The 17,581-nt window shown below is 37.1% G+C and overlaps 1 long non-coding RNA gene across 1 annotated transcript in view; it reads right to left on the bottom strand.

The window, feature by feature from the left end:
* LOC140711576 (uncharacterized) overlaps positions 1-15,045 on the bottom strand; it is a 42,697-nt gene extending 27,652 nt beyond the window's left edge. The window contains exon 1 of the long non-coding RNA XR_012092851.1: positions 14,956-15,045. This is a non-coding gene — a long non-coding RNA (uncharacterized lncRNA). The remainder of the gene's footprint in view (positions 1-14,955) is intronic.
* Between the last annotated feature and the right edge of the window lie 2,536 nt (positions 15,046-17,581).

Genomic DNA, 17,581 nt, shown 5'->3' with positions numbered 1-17,581 from the left:
AAATCTTTAAAGAAGGTATCATTTGGATGTAAAATGTTGGGGGAATAAAATATAAAAACGAGTAATATTTTTACTGTAGTGTAAGACTAGCTATCCTTGCTCAAGAAGGACAGTAGATCACAGGCATGGCTATTTGCTCTAATTTTTTTAAACTGAGTCTGCAAAGTCTATTTTATTCAAAAGTTTAGTAAAAATAATTGTTTGGTGAAGTGACTCATTTCATTTGCTGCTCTGTATGACATTTAGCTCTCTAATCCATGTGTTTGAAGATTTATTTCTAGCTAAATCTAGAGCAGAAATGTTGCTAAGGGTAACCAACTAAAAGTTGATAACTGACAAGTAACTCTAAGTAGATACCTTAATTAGACAGTGTCTGCAAAGGCCACCATGGGGGCTGGGAGGGGTGGAAGAGATAAGTTCTGTGTTTTGATTTGGATTTCTTTGTCTATGTGTATGCGTGTGTGTGTGTGTTTCAATTGACAAGGTTTTCCCTAATTAGTAGAATTACCACAGATACATACAGCAGAGCCTCATAGTTCTCATCTATTACCCCTTTTTTAAACTTTCTGCCTCAGGGTTTTAGAAAGATTGACAATTGGTTAATGAACTGGGGAAAAAGTCTGAATGAATATAGCTGAGTAAAGGTCCTACCTGGTCCAAAGAAAAGGAAAGCTTTCATACAGGGAATAAATGAGTTGGCAGCTTAAATAATGTTCAGGGATGCATAGCTGGAACTTCTGAAACTAATTATTCAACAGCTAGAGACCTTTGCCTCTAAGCTAATGTTGGTTTAAGTGATTCTTCTTAGTAATGGTCATAAACTAGAAAGGAAAGATACAGCTACCTTTTAGAACTTAGAGGTTTCACATTTATTCCCCAAATATTGATTTTACTCTCTAAAACATCTACTTTGATGGTATACATTGTTTCTCAAGCAATTTATTTTTAACAGAATCCTTAAATTCGTGCATAACCATTTTTCCCCAGTCTCCAATCACCATGGGAAAAAAAGACTCAATTTATAATCAGAGTTCTTTTATATCAGCTCCTACCAGGTAATTATTTTACCAGAATACTTAGCCTCTCTTCCACAACTTTAGTGACTGGTGTCTATTATTCTCTTATATAGTCAGTAGGGAGGCAACCATAGGTCGTCTCTCATCCTGAACTCGTGTGACCTAGGGCTTCAGTAAAGATGTTGTCCACCTTCACCTTCAGTGAATATTGGCCCAATTTTGGTTCTTGCTGATTCTACTTCTAAACTAGAATTGTTATACCTTTTTGTGATCTGCCAAAGTCAATCTAAAATTCCCAGGGAGTGTTTATAGTTTACGCTTCACTAATATCCATACCAAACTTCCCTATAAAAATTTAAATTATCAGACAAAGCCTGTTTCAAACAGCTAGGATCCGTGAGTCCCTCAAATACTAAAGAGGCAGTAATTAGACAAAGGTTAAGCTCCTGGGCATTTATTTGATAGCGTTAACTACAATATCCCTTGGCAGATGAAAACTTCCTGTGAATTTATTCAACGCATTCCTAAATATTATGTACTCCCTATGTGATGTGCATTGTTTCAAATACTGGATACATGGCAGCAAACTAAACACCCAAAATTTTGCTCACATGAAATTTATCTTCTAGTGGGCGGAGAAGACCATCAACAATTTTTGGTGTTCTTACGTGGTAATGCTGTTTAGCAGCTATGAAGAACCTGCACCAACAAGGTGGGGTTAGGGAAGGGAAACCTCAAATAATGGAAGCCATTACCAATAATTTTTTTTTTTTTTTTTTTTTTTTTGAGACGGAGTCTCACTCTGTTGCCCAGGCTGGAGTGCAGTGGCCAGATCTCAGCTCACTGCAAGCTGCGCCTCCCGGGCTTACGCCATTCTCCTGCCTCAGCCTCCCGAGTAGCTGGGACTACAAGTGCCCGCCACCTCGCCCGGCTAGTTTTTTGTGGTTTTTTTTTAGTAGAGACGGAGTTTCATCGGGTTAGCCAGGTCTCGATCTCCTGACCTCGTGATCCGCCCGTCTCAGCCTCCCAAAGTGCTGGGATTACAGGCTTGAGCCACCGCGTCTGGCCCACTACCAATGATTTTAAAGGTTGCTGTTCCTAGGGTTCACTAGCCTACCACCCACATTCTGAAAACTCGGGAAACATATTAATCTCCCTATTATGTTGTTTTGAAAATACTCTATGATAAAACTTTTTGTGTCTTGTTCATTCAAACAGATATAATTTATTAATTAAAGAAGCATCTCAAAAATGAATGAGAAGAATGTTGAGTCCTCTTGGTCTAGTCTTTTGTTAGATCCTTTCTTGATTTTTCAAGTGTTAGAGTCATTCAAAGGTCAATAAAATCTAATTAACTAAAAAACAAGATTGAACATTTCTTTTGATGATTCAAAACCGCGAGAAGGGCCAGGTGCGGTGGCTCACGCTTGTAATCCCAGCACTTTGGGAGGCCAAGGTGAGTGGATCACGAGGTCGGGAGATCAAGACCATCCTGGCCAACATGGTGAAACCCCGTCTCTACTAAAAATACAAAAATTAGCTAGGTGTGGTGGCACATGCCTGTAATCCCAGCCACTCGGTAGGCTGAAGCAGGAGAATCGCTTGAATCAGGGAGTTGGTTGTTGCAGTGTGCCGGGATCGCACGGCTGCACTCCAGCCTGGGTGACAGAGCAAGACTCCGTCTTAAATAAATAAATAAATAAATAAATAAATAAATAAATAAAATAGTGAGAAGGATAAAATACCTGAAGTACACAACTTAACAGTGGCACTGGTAAAACCTATGCAACCTAGTTAATAGACATTTCAACCTCTAGGATGACATGAAATAGCATTTAAAGCATTATAAGAGAAAATTCAAATTCCTATATCAGCTCATTCAATTTCTTTTTAAAGCTCCTGCTTACTATTTTTCTACAAACCTATTTATATTCTAGAAAAAAAAACCCATATTTTAATTCAGGCTTTTAAAGTCAGTATGAGCCTAGCTAGACCTGCTGTGTTGGTTCTTTCATAAATTTATGGTAAAAGTTCACTATATATCCTCTAGCTGTACTTCTCTTCTACTGTGTATAACCGGAAAGATTCACTCTTTGAAGAATACGCCTCCCACTGATTGGTTCTTTTGCTGAGTGCTGTTGACTGCTCTGAAGTTGACCTCATGGTTAGCAATTCATTCTAAGGCAAATGAATCATTTCATCAGCAACAGTCATGCAACTATGAAATCTCGGTGGTGGTTTCCCTGGCCAACTCTGCTAATTACAAATACCAGGGACACTGCTAGGCTGACTTCAGTCTTCATATCCAAATAAGGAGAGGCAGGTCAGCTTAAAACTGAACAGGGCTTCTGTGCATTTTATACAAAGGAAGTGGGGAGGCCCTGCAGGAATTAGTCCATATGCACATTTTCAAAAAGGGCTGGCACTGCCCCCTCCCCTTCTCAGTATACTGTACATTCCTCAAATACAGAATGAACAGAGTAGAGCAAGTTTTACTTAGCTCTCCATCTTGAATGTCCACTAACATTCTCTCAAGGATCTAGGATATAAACCTGGTGCACTAATTCTCATCACAACAAATTTCTTCTTTATTTTTTCTTAAAGCCTTCAAGAATAAGAGAAACCCCATAAATCAGAAAAAGCCTCATCTTTTAAGAACTACTGCTCCTAAGCTGGGCGCGGTGGCTCACGCCTGTAATCCCAGCACTTTGGGAGGCTGAGGCGGGTGGATCACAAGGTCAGGAGCTGGAGACCATCCTGGCTAACATGGTGAAACTCCGTCTCTACTAAAAATACAAAAAATTATCCGGGCGCGGTGGCGGGTGCCTGTAGTCCCAGCTACTCGGGAGGCTGAGGCAGGAGAATGGCGTGAACCCGGGAGGCGGAGCTTGCGGTGAGCCGAGATTGCGCTACTGCACTCCAGCCTGGGGGACAGCGAGACTCCGTCTCCAAAAAAAAAAAAAAAAAAAGGACCTACTGCTCCTTCAGAGGTGGAATTGTCTGAGTAATTGCTGTATAATGGTGCTTGGCACTTAGTAGGAGCTTAACAGATATTTGTTGATTTAATGAATAAATGAGAACTATTTGTTAGGCTGCAGTTTTAAATGAGTACAACTAGCTGTACAAGGTCCAAGTTCACCATGTCCAAGCTAAGAGAATGTGGTTGGTTTGCCATTCACATGGCTGGTCTTGGTTTGGGATTTTTTGTTACCTGAAGGAGTCTATGCTGAAAAAAACTTCCTAGCAGAACCAGGCTGCTACCGTGACTGAGATCATTCTTCTGCGTCTAGATATTTTATATGCCAAAGGAGAGTACTTCCTCTGCCTGTCTAAGCTACAAAACTAACCATTCCTGTCTCTAAGCTTGTCAGTGCTTTCAACAGCATAGCTTGGAATGGCGCCAAAGAGATCTAGAACTACTTTGTATCCATTTGGAATTTTCAGTACCCATTTTCCAAGATAGACAAGAGATTCACAAATATTCTGTCTCTGAAAATGCTCCTGTTTCTGCCTTGAAGGGCTGTATCATATCTAGCCTGTAAGAAAGAAGAGAGGTTTGTGAACAGCTTGGGGGAAAAAAAAAAAGTGAGAATTGCCTTCCAATGCAGAAGTGTATGAAGCAATCTTCCCTTTTGAATCACAGTGTGCTTCATGCCAAAATTCAATAGCCACATCGAACATCAATCAGCTGAGTGTGGGATACATCTTTTCACAAGTGATTTAATGCTTTTCCTAAGTTGACTCTTTTGAAGTGACACAGACTTCTGTTGCTTCGTTTTTAACTTCTTTTCTTTCTTATTTTATATCTAGCTTCTAGCTTTGTCCCTCAAAACTGATTATGTTAGTGCTTCATAAGCCAGAAACCATGGGAAAGACGCACCTCACTGATACTTCCCATGACCAAGATGTGTGATGTTGCTGTTCAGTGGAAAGGTTCCCGGCAGGGGGAAGTGTTAAGTGGACTCAGTGCATGGTGTGTAGCATGTTGTGAGACGTTACTCCTCTGAAGCTTTGGTATTAAAGTCTGATGTATTGTGAATCTGTGCATCACTTGTAAAATCAACAACCATAAAAACCATTTAAATATCCATAATATCTTTTGTCAGTAGGCAAGTCAATTGCTTATTCAAGAAGTAGATCAACTTAACCTTTTATTTGGCATACATTTTCTCTGTTTTGTTTTGTTTTTGGCACAGACAGCAAAGTTTTTATAATCAACTCTCAGCCAAAGCAGAAATTGATACAATCACATTTTGCTTTCCTGTTCAGGATTCTTTTCCTGACACATTTGTCATCTGTGACTAAGATTTGCTCTAACACCCTAGGTTAAACGTTGTTCAGAGACAGATGTTTGGTTACCCTTTTAATAAGCAGATGTTATGTGATTTCTCAGCCAGCTAGAAAAGCAGTGGTCAAAGCAGCAAATCCGATTCTGGACCTTGCTTTTTTCTTTTTCTCTTGTCAGACATAATGGTGCTTCTTGGAGGCAGATTTCACTTCTGTGTCCTATGCATCAGCATAATAGGCTTTCTCACTTATGTTTTGAGACAAATTATCAGGCTAATGTTTAAAATCCAACAACTACCAGAAATGGTTATAATTCTAATAATTCCAATTTTACGGAGGTAAGCAATAATAGGTTTATACTCACTGTCATTCACTCTCCCTCTGTCTCTCAAACTTATTGAGCACTCTTTCCATGCGAAATATTAGTCAATGAGCCCTACATTAATTAATGCATTTAATTCTCATAATACTGCTTGGATGTAGATTGTAAATTTTTAAAAATGAAAGCATTTAAAAGTGAAGACACTTGTAAAGGGATATACCATAGTGAATAATGATACCACCCAGGCAGTGTGACTTTAGAATCCATACACTTAACCAAACACCATAGAGGCTCTTGTAGGTGCGAAATTCTTAATCAGATATGTGATTTGCAAATATTGTCTCCCAGCCTATAGCTTGTGTTTTCGTTTTCCTTTCATATGTTTCAAAGAGCAGTTTTTAATTATAATGAAGTACAAATTATCATTTTTTTCTTTTTACGGATTTTGTTTTTGGTGTCATATCTAACAACTCTTTAACTCAGGGTCACGAAGGTTTTCTACTTGAAGTTACATAGTTTTAGGTTTTAAAATTAGGCCTATGATCCATTTTGAGTTAATTGTATATATGGTGAAAAGCATTCATTAAAGTTTATTATTTTACATACGAATATCCAATTGTATAAGCATCATTTATTGAAAATACTGTTCATGCTCCACTGATTTGCTATTGCATCTTGGTTAAAAATCATTATTCCATGTATATGAGCAAGCCTATTTCTGTACTCTGTTCTCTTCCACTGCTCTATTTAGCCATTTTGATGCCAATGCCACAGTCTTTTTTATTGTAGCTTTATAATGAGTTTTGAAATCAGGAAGTTTTGGTCCTCCAACTTTGTTCTTTTTCTAACTTGTTTGGGATATTCTAGATCCTTTGACCTTCCATGTGAATATTAGAATAAGCTTATCAATGTCTACAGAGATGGCTACTAGAATTTTATTGACTTTATGGATACAGAGATTTGACATTTGAACAATATTGAACTCTTTAAGTTATGAACAAAATATACCTATTTAAGCCTTTCAAAATTTCTGTCAGTGACGTTTTACAGTTTTCAGTGTGTAGGTCTTGCACATCTTTTGTCCAATTTATATTCCTAAGTATTTTACATGTTTTGTGCTATTGTAAATGGTTTTGCTTTTTAATTTAAATGTCTTTCTGTTCATTTTTCTTTAGAAATAAAATTGATTTTTATATTGCTCTTCTATTCCTTAACCTTCCTGAAAGTTCACTTATTAGTTCTAGTAGCTTTTTTGTAGATTCCACTGGATTTTCCACAAAGATAATCATGTAATATATAAATATAGAGAGTTTTCCTTTTTAATCTGTATACCTTTCATTTCTTGTGCTTGAGCTAGAATATACCAGTTGAATACAATGTTGAATTTCTGTTTTTATTAAGTGCAGACATTTGTTTTGTTTTTGATCTTAGGGGAAAAGGATTTAGATTTCCTCTGTAACGTGTGCTGTTAGGTGTGGTTTTCACATAGATGTGTGCCCTTTATCAGGTTGAGAAAGTTAATCTTAAAATATATTTCAATTTCATCTAAGTTTTAAAACTTAATGGTATAAAATTTTTTATAACATTTCCTATTATCTTTGTAGTATCTGTAGAATCCATAGTGATGTTTCCTTTTTCATTTCTGATATTATAAATTAGTATCTTCTCTTTATTTCTGATCATTCTGGCTAGTGGTTTAAAAGTTTTATTAGTTTTTCAAAAATCCAGCTTTTGACTTATTTTCTGTTTATACTTACATTGGATTGAATTCACTTTTTTTCTGTTTTCCTAAGGTCATTGATTTGAGGTCATTTATTTGAGACTTTTCTCCTTTTCTAGTATTAGTGTTTAGTGCTATAAATTTTTCTATAACTACTGCTTTAGCAGCATCTCAGAATATTTTAAATATTTTGCTTAAAATTTTATTGAGTTCAAAATTTTTATATTTTTCATTTTGATTTCTTCTTTGACCGATGGATTATTTATAACTGTGTTATTAAATTTCCACATATTTGGAGATTTTATAAGAATGCTTTTGTTATTGATTTCTAATTTAATTCCACTGAAGTCAGAGGGCATCCTTTGATGCTCTCAAAGTATGATAGAAAACTTTTTGTATTCATTGAGACATTTTATGACCCAGAATACGTCTATCTTAATAAATGTTCCATATACACTTGAAAAAGAATACGTATTCTGCCACTTTGGGGTATAATATTCTATAAATATTAATTAGGTCAAATTGGTTGTTAGTGTTGTTCAAGTTTTCTATATCCTTTTTGTCAACTCGTTCTAACAGTTACTTAAAAAGCTGCATGAAAATCTCTGACAACAATTGCAGATTTATCTATTTCTCATTGCATTTCTATCAACTTTTGCTTTATGTATTTTGAAGCTCTGTTATTAATACATAAATAATTAGTTGTTTGTTTGGTTTTTTTTTTGAGACAGAGTCTCGCTCTGTTGCCCAGGCTGGAGTGCAGTGGCACAATCACTGCAACCTCCGCCTCCTGGGCATAAGCAATTCTCCTGTTTCAGCCTCCCGAGTAGCTGGGATTACAGGTGCTCACCACCATGACCAGCTAATTTTTGTATTTTTAGTAGAGGGGGGGTTTCACCATATTGGTCAGGCTGGTCTTGAACTCCTGACCTCAGGTGATACACCTGCCTCGGCCTCCCAAAGTGCTGGGATTACAGGCGTGAGCCACCCCGTCCAGCCAATGATTAGAATTCTTATATCCCCTTGATGAATTGGCCTCTTTATTATTACGAAATAACCATTATTCCTGGTAATAATCTTTGCTCTTATAGCTGCTTTGCCTACTACTGACACTCTAGAAGTTTTTAAAAAATTGATGTTAGAGTATGTATATATTTTTCCATTCTTTTATGAATAACTTTTTTTGTTTTTACATCTAAAATTGGTTTTCTGTATGCAGAATTTAGTTGGTCTTGCTTTTTCATCTAACGTAATGCTCACTGAGTTTTATTTGGGATATTTACATTAAATGTGAGTATTGTTATAATTAGTATTAAGTATATCATTTTGTTGTGTTCTATTTGTCTGATTTTCCCTTTTTTTCTATTTTTAATGGCTTCTTTCAGATTAACTGAGTAATTTTTAGGATTCCATTTTTTAAAATGTTGTGGCTTATTAGCAATAACTGATTTAATTTTAGTATTTTAATAGCATTAGTGGTATTTTAGTGGCATTTTTAGTATTTTAATATTAGGGTTATTTTTGTATTTTAGTGGTGGCCTTGGGATTTATAATATCACTCAGTTGTAACAGTCTTTATTTCTAAGGTAGAAATCATTGGTGATACTCTTTTTTTCTCTCTTTTTGTTTATCTATATTATGCTGTAATAGTGCTATGCTCCTTCAAGTTGAAAGGTTACCGTGAAACATGCTCCTGTTACCTCTGTAACTGGGAACTAAGTGTTAATACACATGGAAAACTAGAGAGAAAGAAAAGGTCTTATCAGCGGAACCATGGATAACACAGCTAACACCCCAGTCAGGTCTCCACACAGACCTTTTAATACTAGTCAGGACACAGATGTATAACTACTAATTTGTCATCTACATACAATATTAAACCAGCATTTCTTAAATCCTGCTTTCATTCATCCTGACTCTTCACCTCTGCCTAGTCCCCTGTTGCTGCAGGTTTTCTTTTGCTCCTTATCTTCCTCTTGTCTTGCTCTTGCTCTCTCTACTTTTACTTCTCCGGCTGCTGTTAACTAGAAGATTCTTTTTATGTACCTATAAAAATCCAACACTGAAAGAGAGAGGATCAGACAGGCACGGGGCTCACGTCTGTAATCCCAGCATTTTGGGAGGCCGAGGAGGGTGGATCACTTGAGGTCAGGAGTTCGTAGACCAACCTGGCCAATGTGGTAAAACCTCGTCTCTACTAAAAATACAAAAATCAGACAGGTATGGTGGCAGGCATCTGTAATCCCAGCTACTCGGGAGACTGAGGCAGGAGAATTGCTTGAACCCAGGAGGTGGAGGCTGCAGTGAGCTGAGATCGTGCCACTGCACTCCAACCTGGGTGACAGAATGAGACCCCATCTCAAAAAAAAATAAAAAATAAAAAATAAGAAAGAAAGAAAGAAAGAAAGAAAGAAAAAAGGAAATAGAATCTGATTGGCTTCATTAACCATTATCCTAAATAGAGGGCCTCTTTTAGGCAGGTATTTCAGGCTCAGCCAGCTCATTGGCTGGTGCTATTCCTGTTCCAGTCAGCCATGACCAGTGGATAGAAACACACATTACAGAACATGGCAGCCATGCTGAGGAAGTACATTTCACCATGTGATAGACACTCAGAGGCTGCTCTGAAAAGGTCAGTATTGTAATTAGTGAAAAAGGAAGAAAGGAAGGGAGGAAGGGAGGGAGAGAAGGAGGGAGAGAGAGAAGGAGGAAAAAGAAATGAAGAAAGAGAAGGTCAATCTATTATATATTTTCAGAGAGTTCTCATGATTAGAAGTTTTTCCTTATATTGAGGTGAATTCTACCACTATGTAACTTCCACCTCAATTTTGTTTTGTCCTTTTGTACTTCATCCTAGTTCCGTTTTCTTCAAATGTCTGAGGACAGCTATTTGCTCCATCTCTTTCAACCATACTTCATATGATAAAGCTTTTAACTTCTCTTTAACTTGGCCACTCTCTTCTATGAGAGTGAGGAGTGAGGTCCAGTTTGATCATACACTCTTAAACACTCTTAAAACGTGGCTCCCTGAAATAAGCACCATAGCCCAGATGTGATCTACCTACCTATAATTACAGATTACTTAAACCTTTTCACCAGCCAAGTCAGACTTCTGGTCTCTGTTGAAATGCTCTCCAGACAGGTCTCTCTCATCTGTTGTTCATACAATGGATGTATTGTAATGTGGATGCAAGAAATTTACATTTGCATCTATTAAATTTACCAACCATGTCTTCATAACAGTTATTAGTGTGCTCCCGTTTACAGGTACTTTCACAGACATTATCTCATTTAATTCTCCAAACATGTTGATTTTGGACCATAGCTGCTACCTGGTCTATAAGATCACTCCTAGTTGAAGTCTTTCCTGTATTCACCATTAATACTGGAGTCTTCAGAATAATTAAAGTACTGAAGGAAAGTGAACTAAATGTCCCCTTTGGACATTAAATAACAAACTCTGTGTAGACCAATGCACTAGACATGGCAGGATGCACAGTGTTGTGGAAGAGGGTCACTGCATGAACTGAAATTATTGTTGAATTGAGAAAATACAGAATAAGAACTAATGGGAGATGTTTCTGTGCATTGCTTAACAGCATATATGTCAATAGAACAATATTTTCTACAAAATGTGTTTTAAATAATCTCTTCTTTCTCTGCCCTTAGAATGGTTGTCAAATGCAGGGATGGGACTTTCCTCAGAGGTTTGTAAAGTCATGGATCAAATATAACAAATGCATTTGAGTAATCTCTTGCACTTCCGCACTTCTATACTAGTCTTTTCAAGTTCTGTTCCCACATATTGATTTTTTCTCACTATGGTAATATGAAAGCTTTGTGGTTCAAGGTGGTGCTCTCTAATCATTGGGCTGCTGCCTGGTCTGCATGACTAGCCTGAGAGTCACTCTGTCGGTAGCCTTGTTCATTCGATTACTATCATCTCCACCACATTCCATTGCCTCTACTCCCTATATAAGGAGAGTACTCTGTCTTGTTTGTTTCCCTGTCATATTTTCCCTGTCTTAGGTCATAGATGAAATGCAGGATTTTTTTTTTCCTATACAATAATCTGTACTACCCACCTATAGAATACAGATATCCATCTATTATTAAAATTCATTGCCAAGTATTCAGTTTTGAACAGAACTTTCTCCTGTTGACTGTCTTAGTAGCTAAAAAAAATTACCAGATTTAAATCCAGTAACTGGTATGATACCTATGACACATCTTCTATTTGTTTAAGCAGCATAACCTAATGTCAAGTAAAAAGAAAAGTATAGCTGTTTTTTGGGAAAAATCATAAATAATTTTTAAAATTTAGTCTATAAATTTTTAAATAAGTATATATATTCTTTTTGGGAAGTCGTTTAGAAATCCTTGTAGCTCCTAATAATTTAAGTGAGATTATGTGTGGGTCAAGACAGTCTGAAAAGGGCATATGTGTGAATATATGTGTATCTATGATTGCATGTCTGTCTCTGGGGAGGAGTATGTCTGTGTGTGTGGAGTGTGTGTCTATGTATCTGGGTGCCTGTGGATGTGGAGAGGACAGAGCATGGGGAAAAACCATAGTCCTATAAATTCTTCCCCTCCATTTGGTATCAGTTCAACACTGATAAATGTGCATATGAAACTAATATGGAGAATGTCTTGTTAATAGTAACATAACACCTGGTTCAGGAAGAAAACATGGAGCCAAAAGCCTTTATTCCCAATTCCTCTTTCCCGCAGCTGCCAGTTGGGTGTGGCTTGCTAATAGTTTTAATACATTTCATGAGTGCATAACAAAGTGTAATTTTTTAAAGTTGAAAAGTAGTTGCTGGTGAGTCTGCTGAAATGGTTTATTTTACAACTATTTCTACATTCAGGAACTTATATAAATATTTAATCCAACCACTACATATTTGCTTGCTTCCTCAACCACATTCCTTTACACATGGGTGGACCCTGGCTCTGCATGCCAGTCAATAAGCATAATTTATCTCATTTGTTCTGCATAACTACTCTTTACAGTAGGTGTCTTGCCTCCGTTGACCACCGTGGAAAGGAAACTTGATAGTTAAGGAATTTCCTCTAGGCCATTCAGCTAGGAAGTTGTTGAATCCGATACAGATTCATTAGCCTGCACAGCCCATAATTTCCCACTCCTGTAGTGCTTCTCCAGTCTCTCTTTGATCCTTTCTTTCCTATTCTCTTTACCCTTTGACTCATAAACTTGATGGCCTGACCTATATCTTGCTTCTTGATAACAATTTTAATACGTAGCATTTAATGGTCAATATTTTCAACAAAATGGAAGGATTATTAGTAAAACTTGGGTTCAAATTCTTCCTCCCCTGAGCCCAGAGAAGAATGAGTGAATCTTCTTTCTATTTCAGAAGAAACTCTCAAATAGTCACTTAGCTAACTTGTCTGTTGCAACTCTATAGAAGAACAACTCCATATCTGTATCAAGTTTGTTAATCCTGCGTTAGACAGGACTCTGCCTGTTGTCTGGATATATTCCACCTTCAATGCTCCATGTTGAGGCCCACGTTTTTGCATTATCTAAATAGCATTAAGAGAAGAATCACTAAGCCCTCTCCAGAGTCCTATCTGAGGAGAGTTGAGAAATGGTGGTACTGTCTGGGTCACTATAGATGTTCCTAATCTATGCTTTTATTTTGGCTTCTCTAGCAATCTGAAGAAGATCTCTAGCTTCATTCATAGCTTGGTGATGGTATTCATGAATAGGAATGCTTGTTGCATTTAAATTTAATTGAAAACCATCATATTGTTATGCTGATAAAACATTGAACGAGATTAGTATCCTGGATAACATTGGGTTTACTATGCTGTGGTAAATGGATAATAATTGGGTTGCTTGTTGCCATATATATATATATATATATATATATATATATATATTTTTTTTTTGAGACAGTGTCTTCCTCTGTTGCCCAGACTGAAACGCAATGGTGTGATCTCGGCTTACTGCAACCTCTGTCTCCCATGTTCAAGAGATTCTCCCACCTCAGCCTCCCGGGTAGCTGGGATTACAAGCATGGGCCACCACGCCTGGCTAATTTTTGTATTTTTAGTAGAGACGGAGTTACACCATGTTGGCCAGGCTGGTCTCAAAATCCTGACCTCAGGTGATGTACCGTCCTCGGCCTCCCAAACTGCTGGGATTATAGGTGTGAGCCACTGCACCCAGCTGCTTCTTGCCATTTTTCTCCACCCAGGCAAGAGGTTAGGGTTGATGAATGATCGCTTCAGCTCCTTATCTCCGCTTGCAGCTTTTCATATTACCTAAGACAGCAAATTTACAGCTTGACCTAATCTCTTTGTTTGTTTTGTTTTGTTTTGAGACAGGATCTTGCTCTGTCACCCAGGCTGGAGTACAGTGGCATGATCTTGGCTCACTGAAACCTCTGCCTCCTGGCTCAAGCAATCCTCCCACCTCAGCTTCCCAAGTAGCTAGGGCTACAAGCATGAACTACTATGCCTGGCTAATTTTTTTTTTTATTTTTTTTGTATTTTTAGTAGAGATGGGGTTTCACCATGTTGCTCAGGCTGGTCTTGGACTCCTGGGATCAAGCGATACTCCCACCTTGCCCTCCCAAAGTGCTGGGATTGCAGGCATGAGCCACTGCACTTGGCCTTTACCTACTCTTAAACCTCTTTAGAACTATCTCTGCATCCTTGAGGTTAGCCGATAGCCTAGTCATAGCCTTTTTCATTCTCTAAATCAGTAATTATCTCCGCATCCTTGAGGTTAGCCTATAGCTTAGTCATAGCCTTTTTCATTCTCTAACTCAATAATGTTCTATTTTTATTCAAAAATAGAAGTAAGTAGAACAACATTTAAGATTAAAAGAGCATTTTTATTTGGAGGTTAAAAAAAACTAATTGCAAATTTGTTTCTTCTCCCCCTCCTTTTACTTTGATAGAGCTTGAATCATTTCTTCTTCATTTGCTTTAATAAAAACTTTTGAATGCTTTCACATTAAAACACCTTGTTTAAAAACAAAGAAAAAAATAGAGTTGAAGAAACTTATTTTGTTTGTCTATAAGTATTTGTAATCCTACTGGAATTTATTGAAATGTATATAAATTAGATGAGCTAGATTAGTTACAAGAAAGTACAAAACAATGAGATTTCTTTTAAAACATAGATATTATTTAGAGAACCACATAACAAAAGCAAATCCTAGAGTATCCCTCAAGTGAAGCCATTTGAAAGAAACCTTAACTCATCATATATAATATGTAATACTTGTACGGGGATAAAATGACCAGGCTCATTCCATTGGAAGGGTAAATGCTTACATAAGAAAGTTCACTTAATATTTACTGCCCCATTAAATTACAAAGCATACAACAACATGCTATTGCACACAGTATGACTATGTCAAGTGTCTATTAAACATAATTAAAACCAGCAACTCTGGCCATAATGAGATTTAGACTACATGAGAAATATTAAAAATATATTTGCCTAAGTCCTTTTAGGCAAAATTGATTGTATCCTTTGCTAACCCAATGTATTAGTTTATTCTCACACTGCTATAAGGACATACCTGAGACTGAGTAATTTATAAAGAAAAGAGATTTAATTGACTTACAGTTCTGCATGGCTGGGGAGGCCTCAGGAAACTTACAATCGTGGCAGAAGGCACCTCTTCACAGGGCGGCAGGGGAGACAATGAGTGCTGAGTAAAGGGGGAAGCCCCTTATAAAACCATCAGATCTCTTGAGAACTCACTCACTATCATGAGAACAGCATGAGGAGACTGCCCCCATAATCTAATCACCTCCCACGAGTTCCCTCCCATGACATGTGGGGATTATGGGAACTACAAATCAAGATGAGATTTGGGTGAGGGCACAGCCAAACCATATCCCCTAAATGTTAACAAGTTCAACTTCTAACACTAACTTATCAAAGCAGTTAAATTCTTAGAAGACACTATTTTGGTTTAATTCAATTCTATGCCACACCAAAAGCAATCAAAGATAGGTTCCTAATGAACTTAAGGACCTATGGAGGTTAACCCCAAATCCACACTAACGAAATCTCAAAGCAGATGTGTTTTCAATAAACATTCCTTTATCTCCACACAAATTTTGGTAAAATCCACTTGTTCATCATCATTAAAAAATAGGGCTAAAAGATTCCACTGATTCCGATATAGAGATGCATTACCTCTTCCAAGGAGTTAACAAAAGAGGATAGAAACAATGAATAAGCTTTGTTTTGAAGTCCAATATCAAAAAATTATAAGTTCGTGGCCTCCTTATATTTTAAGCACCCATGTAATCCTAAAAACGTCTCAAAAGTACTCTTGGTATTCTGACACTGTTTTTGTCATTTCATAGCTTATAAGAGTAAATTTAAAAACCTATTTAGAGACATTTTGATACTTTGCCATTTAAAAGACATGTAAGTATAATTTATCCTATAAAATTAAAGAATATTTTAAAAGACTCAATAAACATGTTTTAACTAAATTTTGGGGAGTAACTTTTACCCTAAGAGTTTGGGATTGATTCAGCTTTTACATTTACTAATCAAACACAAGTCAAACATGATCTTTTTGGGACAAGATCTTGATCTAAGAAACTCAAAGGAAAATGAATTTAGGGTTTTACATATTTAATAAGCAAACACCCATCTCTGTCTTGCTGGGCAATTGTCTTCCTAATACTCTTTTTAGGAAACACACACACAGAGACACACACACACACAAAAGAGTAGGGGTAGAAACGACTAATTACTTACTAAGACATTTCTTATTGAATACTGATTTTCTTCCTGGTCTGTACCAGGCTTTGAGGATATAAAAATTATGTTTTTCCTCAAAGCACTTACACTGTAAAATAATTAATCCACTGATTTCTTCACTTATAGACTAGTCTTTATTAAGCACCTCCTAAAGGTAAGGCACTTGGCTCAGAGGTAAGGATGTATTAATGAACCAAACAGACCTGGTTCCTCCCTTCATGGAGTATACAGTCCAGTGGGGAGCATAGACACTCATCAGATTAACAAACAAGCTCATGTAGAATCATCACATGGAATCCAAACACGTGATGAGAAGTATATGGTTCTATATAAGTGCTGAAGTGTGGGATAGGATTTGGTCAAGAAAGTGAGAAAGGTACTAATTATGTTGAAATCATAAAGAATGGGTAGATATGAGCAGGAGTATCTAGGAAAAATGGAGAAAACGGCACATTCCTAGCAAAATAACCAGTATTGTGGATTGACTCGTGTCCTCCCGAAATACATGTTCAAGTCCTAACCCCTAGTACCATGTGATCATATTTGGAAATAAGATCACTGCAGATGTAATTAGTTAAGATGAAGTCATACTGGAGTAGGATGAGCCCTTATTCCAATATGACTAGTGTCCTTATATGTAGAAGAGAAGACACAGATCGGGAAGATTGCCTTATGAAGACTGAGCCAGAGACTGGAGTTATGCTACCACAAGCCAAGGAACACCTGGGCTGCCAGAGATTAGAAGAGACAAGGAAAGATCCTTTCCCAAAGACCCAGAGTATAGCCCTGCTATCACCGTGACTTTGGATTTCTAGCCTTTAATTCTGTGAGACAACAAATTTGTATCATGTTAAACCACCTAGTTTGTGGTTCTTTGTTACAACAGCCCTAGGAAACTAATATAGCCAGCATCAGTAAAAGCCCCATGGCAATAAAAAACATTTCAAATAGAAGGAACCAGAAGAAATCCAGGATAGTGTATGGTATGGATAGTGTATACAGTATCCTGGATACCATACAGTATCCAGGATACTGTATGGTAGCAGTAGGGTTACTGATAAAATACAAGATGGTTAGTTATATTTTGATTTCAGAAAACAACAAATACCCTTAGCATGTGTGTCCCATATTACATCTAGAAATCTGCTAAAAATATTTGCTTATCTGAAATTTAAATTTAACTGGGCATTCTGTATTTTTATATGCTAAATCTTGCCACCCCAGAAAGAGGATACATGGTGAAAGTTGATGGCAAATAGGTATAGAGAAATGTCTATGCCTCTTTAGATTGTTAGATTGAAGTGGATTAAATTTGTGGCAAGTGAGAGAATGGTAACAGCAGGCGTAGGTAAGCTTGCGGAAATTTAGCTGTGAAAGGTCTAAGGAGCTGGGGTTAGGAATGGAAGAATGAAGGGTTGAATGAGGTTGTTTTTGTTTTTTAAGTGGAAGAAGCACATGCATGGTTA

The sequence above is a fragment of the Chlorocebus sabaeus genome, chromosome 4 (assembly GCF_047675955.1).
Source record: "Chlorocebus sabaeus isolate Y175 chromosome 4, mChlSab1.0.hap1, whole genome shotgun sequence".
Lineage (NCBI taxonomy): Eukaryota > Metazoa > Chordata > Mammalia > Primates > Cercopithecidae > Chlorocebus > Chlorocebus sabaeus.
This window is presented reverse-complemented; position numbering and strand designations above follow the sequence as displayed.